We start from the raw sequence: 6,916 nt of genomic DNA, 5'->3' as shown, positions 1-6,916 counted from the left end.
GGGAGGCAGAGGCAGGTGGATTTCTGAGTTCGAGGCCAGCCTGGTCTACAGAGTGAGTTCCAGGACAGCCAGGACTACACAGAGAAACCCTGTCTCAAAAACAAAACAAAACAAAACAAAAACAAAAACAAAAATCACAAATCCAAAAACAGAAAAATTACAAATCCTTGCTGTGTGGTGGTGAACAGGTCTTTAATCCCAGCACTCAGGAGGCAGAGGCAGGCAGGTCTCTGAGTTCAAGATCAGTCAGGTCTACAGAGTGAGTACCAAGAGAGCCAGGGCTACACAGAGAAACCCTGTCTCAAAATAAAACACAAATAGATAGATAGATAGATAGATAGATAGATAGATAGATAGATAGATAGATATTAAAACAAAAGGAAACCTGTCTCAAAAAACCAAAATAAATAAATCAAGTTAATAACAGTACCTCCAACAACAGCAACAAAGCAACCACACCCACGATAAAAACATAAATAATAAAATGTTGGAGCTGAGGGTCTATTTCACGTATAGACTGCTTCTGTGTAAGGCTTTGGGTTCTATCACACACACACACACACCCTCTTTCTCCCTCCCCACCACAGGCACACATACACAGAATACATGCACATTCTCTCTCTCTCTCTCTCTCTCTCTCTCTCTCTCTCTCTCTCTCTCTCTCACACACACACACACACACACACACACACACAGAGTGCATGCACATACACACCCTCTCACTCCTGCTTTTGAGGAACACAGCAGCATGGCAGAAAGTCTCCTGCACTTCCCTCCCCATCAGCAGCTCTGTAACCATCCTTTCTGCAGTTGATGAGAGAAACCCTATCTCTAACCCCTCCCCCGCCAAAAGATTCCTAATGATATTCTGTTATACTCATAAATGGGTCCCTGGCCCAGTCATCTCCATCTCTTCTGGCAGCTGATGGGAGCCGATACAGAGAAGCACACCCAAATTTTAGGTGGAGAGAGAGTCCAAATTGGAGATATTCATTTGGTCCCTTCCCTTGGAGCTTGGAGAAATCTCATGGAAGACAGGGAGAAAGAATGATAGAAGCCAGAGAGGTTGAGGACACCATGAGAACATGGCAGCTAAGCAGGGCTCTTACGGGCTCACAGAGACTGAAGCCGCAATCGCAGAGCCTCCATGGGTCTGCCCTAGGTCCTGGGCGTATATGCCGTGGCGGTTAGCTTCGTGTTTTGTGGTACTCCCAACAGTGGGTGTGGAGGGTTCTCTCACTCTTTTGGATGCTCTTGGGACCCTTTTCCTTCTACTGGGTTTCCTCACCCCAGCCCGATGTGAGGGTTTGTGCCTAGATTTATTGCATCTTGTTATGCCACGGTCAGCTACTATCCCTCGGAGTCCAGCTCTTTTCTGAAGGGAAAATGAGAAGGATCTGGGGAAGAAGGGAAGTAGGGGGCGGAGCCCGGGAGGAGCGGAGGGAGGGGCAACTTTGGTCGGGACATATTGTATGAGGGAAGAATTTTTTTTAAATATTTATTTATTAATTTATTTATTTATTATTTGTAAGTATACTATAGTCTGGTCTTCAGACACACCAGAAGAGGGCACAGGATCCCATTACAGAGGGTTGTGAGCCACCATATGGTTGCTGGGATTTGAACTCAGGACCTCTGGAAGAGCAGTCAGTGCTCTTAACCGCTGAGCCATCTCTCCAGCCCACAAGAGAATTTATATGCAACCATAGTCTTTGTCCTTTTGGTTATAAGAGCAGAAGACATGGTAAAATGTATCACTGATCAGCAGGGCCAGTGATAGCTCAGATAATAAAGGCCTTTATCCTGTCCCTGGAACTCACATAAAGACAAGAAAGAACCAATTCCACAATGTTGTCCTCTGACTTCCACATGCATGCATGGCGCACACACCCCCAAACACACATATAAGCACAATAATAATAATAATAATAATAATAATAATGATATCAGCAATATGGGAAGTTTAAAGGAGCCAAGCAGGGGGCTGGAGAGATGGCTCAATGGTTAAGAGCACTGACTGCTCTTCCGAATGGTCCTGAGTTCAAATCCCAGCAACCATATGGTGGCTCACAGCCATCCGTAATGAGATCTGATGCCCTCTTCTGGTGTGTCTGAAGACAGCTACAGTGTACTTACATATAACAATAAATAAATCTTTTTAAAAAATTAAAAAAAAAAAAGAAGCCAAGCAGATCCCTACAGTGGAGCGTTAGGGGAAGAGTGTCCCTCTTGCTTTAGTATTCAATAGAAAGCGGATCATGAAAATGAATACATTTATAAGTGAGCACATACCATGCATGCCCTTTTGATTCTGGGTTACCTCACTCAGATGTGTCCTGCCTTCAAGATGTGCAGGGACTGGGCTGGTGAGATGGCTCAGTGGTTAAGAGCGCCGACTGCTCTTCCGAAGGTCTTGAGTTCAAATCCCAGCAACCACATGGTGGCTCACAACCATCCATAATGGAACCTGATGCCCTCTTCTGGAGTGTCTGAAGACAGCTACAGTATACTTACATATAATAAATAAATAAATAATAATAAAAAAAAGATGTGCAGGGACCAACACAGATCAGAGGCTGAGGGAATGGTCAACCAATGACTGCCACAAATTAAGACCTATCGCAAGGGCAAGACTCCACAGGAAGAACAACAGAGTCAACTAACTTGGACTCTTGGGGGCTTCTAGAGACTGAACCACCAACCTGGGAGGGACCATGGGCTGAACCTAGGTACCCACATACGTGGCAGATATACAGCTTGGTCTTCATGTGGGTGCCCCAATAACTAGAGCAGAGGCTGTTTTTGAACCTGTTTCCTGCCTATGGACCACATTCCTCTAACTGGGCTGCCTTTTCTGGCCTCAGTGCAAGAGGATGCGCCTAGTGCTGGAGTGACTTGATATGTGTGTGCATGTGTGTGTATACCCAGGCAGGGTGGATCACCCTTCTCAGCAGAGAAGGGGAAGGGAGGGAGGAATGAGGGAAGAATTTATATGAGAGGCACTAGGAGCAGAGGAGCAGCTGAATTGGAATGTAAAGTGAATAACTAAAGAAATTAATGGGAAAAATTGTATGCTGTGATTTTTGTCTGAGAAAGTATAAAATCTAAGAATGAAAATAAAGTGACCATGTAGCCCTTTTCTGTTTCATCCAGTGTGCATATTTCTGTGTGTGTGCCTGCTTCCTTCCTTTTCCTTTTCCTTTTCCTTTTCCTTTTCCTTTTCCTTTTCCTTTTCCTTTTCCTTTTCCTTTTCCTTTTCCTTTTCCTCTGGCTCACAAAGAGTAAGATACAAACTTGCCTGGCCAGCAAGAGGTTCCTGAGTCAAAGAGTATAGAACCTAAATAACTGTTTCTTTTCTTAATCCTCAGCTGCTATCAGAAGCCATCAGTTTTCAACTCCAGTAAGAGAGTTAAATAGCCAAAAGTCATTCCCCACCCCCACACCTCACTGCCTTCCTCAGTTAGCCATCAGCAATGTCCCTTTTCTTATTGCCCCATACTAAGTACTAATAAAGAGAATCAATTGTCAGCCTTGTCTTGTTCATGATTTTTAATGAAACTGTTTTAAGTTTTCCCTCTGTTTAGCACGATCCTCCCCTGTATTGGGTTGAGATGTATTTGTTCCAAAGCAGTTTTTTTTTCTTTCCCCCAAGAGAGGGTTTCACCATGCACACCTGGCTGGCCCAGAACTTGCTTTGTAGACCAGCAGCATGGCTTCATACTCATAACCACCCTCCCCCACCAAGTGCTGAATTAAAAGCATGTGTTATGATGTCTCTCTCTCTCTACTTTTAGGTGTTGGGTTAGGGTTAGAGAACCAGAGAGAATTGGAGTGAGGGCTCTATGGAGGGAGCAGGTGTTCCAGGAGGGTCCTGGAATGTGGGGTCTGAGTGCTGGAGGAAAGTGGGGGAACTCTTTTTGTGGAGAGAGTGGTGGCTTAACTTAGGTTCTCAGAAGGTAGGCATGTGTACACAGGTGTATGTGTGTGTGCATGCATGTGTGTGTGTGTGTGTGTGTGTGTGTGTGTAAATGTGTGCAGGTGTGTGTGTATGCAGGGGTATGTGTGTATATGCAGAGGTGTGTGTTCATGCAGGTATGTATTTATGTGTATACACAGGTGTCTGTGTGTGCACACAAGCACCTGCTCACGAGCCTACTCCCACCCATTCATTTCAAAGTCAGGGTTCTCTGTGTAGCCCTGGCTGTCCTAGAACTTTCTCTTGAGGTCAGGCTAGCTTCAAACTCAAAGATCTACTTGTCCCAATCTCCCAAGGGCTGGGATTAAGGGCCGGAACCACTTGGGGAATTGCAGGCTGGTCTCCAGTGGAGCTGAGGTCTGAACCCCGATGGTCATCATTCACCTTCATGACATGGTAGGAGTTCCCTCATGCTCCTGGAACTCTGGCCCCTGCCTAAGTTACCACCACTCACAGCTCCCACAAGAGAAGCATGGTCAGTAGTCATGTAAGCAATGGCCCAAGCTTCTGACCTTCAGGCTAAACTCTTCCCCAGTTACCTAGCAACAGTAAAGACCATAAAAAGGGCTGTTCAGTCCCTACCTCTCTCTCTCTTTTTTTTTTTTTTTTAAAGATTTATTTATTTATTTATTATATGTGTTTACACTGTAGCTGTCTTCAGACATTCCAGAAGAGGGCATCAGATTTTTTTTATGGATGGTTTTGAGCTACCATGTGGTTGCTGGGATTTGAACTCAGGACCTACAGAAGAGCAGTCGGTGCTCTTAACCGCTGAGCCATCTCACCAGCCCCCTACCTCTCTCTCTTACTTTTACTCTCTCACTCCTTTGCCCTCTACTTTCTCTTCTCTTTCCTTTCTCTTTGTCCTCTCTTCTCTCCTCTTATTCTCTTTCTCTCTAGCCTTTCCTCTCCCTCTCCCTCTCCCTCTCTCCCTCTCCCCCCCTGTCTCTCCCTTTCTCCTATAACCCTGGGGAGACAGTGTGGCCCTGGGGCCCCCAGGCTGGGGGCTGCCCCTTCGCTTCCTGGGTCAGGGGCTTGCATACCCACCCGGGGCCAATTGGAAAGCGTCCTAGTAGCCCCCCAACGCCTGCGTCCACCTGCCCAGAGCACAGGAGCTCTGGCCCGATGTTTGGCCCTCTTTCCCTTCCCCTCTTCCCCAGGGCCTTCCCCTGCCCCCCCTTTTTTGGTTCCCAACAACTGGCTTATTTTAAAAGACAGCCTTTCTTTATGTATCCCAGGCTGTGCTCAGACTCTTCAACCCACATTACAACTCAGGCTAACCTCAAACTCTCAGAAATCCTCCTGTCTCAGTCTCGCCGGGGTTTGGATAACAAGTATATGCCACCCTGGTCACTGGGCACTTTCTGATAATAAGATGTTGGTAGACATCATATCGGCATAGATTATTCTCTAGTTGGGTAATGACACAGATTTAGAAACACTGGTAAGCAAGTCTAACTATTCCTAGCATTGGCTTGGTGGGCAGGAGAGGGGGAGCAAAAAGAGCGAGTGCCCTCAGAAGTGAGACCCTCTAAGCCTCCCTGTGGCACCCGTGCCACTGTGGCAAGGACGTTCCATCTAAGGATGCCTGTCTAACTTAGAATGTTCCAGAGAGGGACTGTAAGCTTCTGTGGCCAAACTCAAGCTTTAGAGACAGCTTCGCTTCGCCTGAGTCAGGGATGGCTGAAAGGAGACCACCATACACTCATCAAGTCTGAATTTTATTTTCTCCCAGGATCAGGGTGATGAAGACCATGCTTCTGTGCTCCACGCATCTCAGGATTCTTCTGGTCCTTCCCTCCGGGTCATTGCTGGGGCTGCTGCTTCACTTGTGAAGATTCTACCTGATGCTCAGGCGCTGCCCCTGCCTCTGCCTTTGAGAGTCTGCCCTTGTACTCGCACAAGTTTAGGAGCCTCTGTAATATAGTAAACCGCTGTTAATCTCCTGCTTCTGCCCAACTTTTTCGACACAGTGCAGCCGGTTTCAGGGTGAGAATGTTTCCCAGGGTCATTGGATCTTCGTGTTAAAGTGTAGACAGTGACTGAAGTGATAGAAACACTCAGCTCAAATGCATTTTTCCCACAGCAGCCCAACACACACCCACAGACTGGGGTAGCTGTGGGGAGCCACATCCTCATTTCTTGTTCCTGCACATCACTTCAGTGCACTTGGCTTTCTCTAGACTGAGTTTGTGGTGACTCTGCNGTAAGTGAGACCCTTGACCACATATATTCTGACTGTTCTTATGCCCACTCTGTTCTCCTCCCACACCTGTCAGGGGCCCCGCCTCCCTNCAGGTTCACTTCTGGGGTTCAGGTCTTTGTTTAGTGACCAGGGACTTTACCTAGAGTCTCTGAGTGACCATGGGTATGGAGCTGTATGGTGGACCCTGTAGGACTTATCAGTGGGTTCAAAAAATCTTATCTTTTTTTTCCAGGCAAAAGCACGGCATGGGTGGGAAACTATACACCTTCCTNGCATTCTAAGGCAATGGGTAATAATCTCTTTCTATTTTGCCAAAGTTAATGGTCTTCAGTGTCACAGCAAAAAGAGGATTCAATTTTAAGGCCAAGGAACTCACTCCTAAATGGAAGGAATGAAGTTTCCATCACATCCCATGACCTGCCTTTGTCACAAGGTTGCCGTAGCAAACCTGCTTTAATAATCTCTCTTCTACTTTCTGTCCTTAGTGCTGGACTCAGAATTTCTGAGAACTATGATTGCTTAATCTAAGTTCAGCAACACTACCAGAAAGCTCCTGCTTGAAGGCCTTCTGGCAGAGACTAGCTAGTGGGTAGACTGGTGAGNAACACCCTCACCCAGAAAGGAATTCCAAGGACAAGCTACGAAGTGAGAGTCTCTTGATATAATTCACCTGCTTAGCCGGGCCTGGTGGCGCAGGCCTTTAATCCCAGCACTCGGGAGGCAGAGGCAGGCGG

The 6,916-nt window shown here is 46.6% G+C and overlaps 1 pseudogene; it reads right to left on the bottom strand.

Annotated features, from left to right (window-relative positions):
* The window catches only part of LOC110330026, an 8,690-nt pseudogene extending 7,541 nt beyond the window's left edge, over nucleotides 1-1,149 (bottom strand).
* Between the last annotated feature and the right edge of the window lie 5,767 nt (nucleotides 1,150-6,916).

Source organism: Mus pahari, chromosome 12 (genome assembly GCF_900095145.1).
Source record: "Mus pahari chromosome 12, PAHARI_EIJ_v1.1, whole genome shotgun sequence".
NCBI lineage: Eukaryota > Metazoa > Chordata > Mammalia > Rodentia > Muridae > Mus > Mus pahari.
Note: the sequence above shows the minus strand (reverse complement) of the source record. Positions and strands in the feature narration are given on the sequence as shown.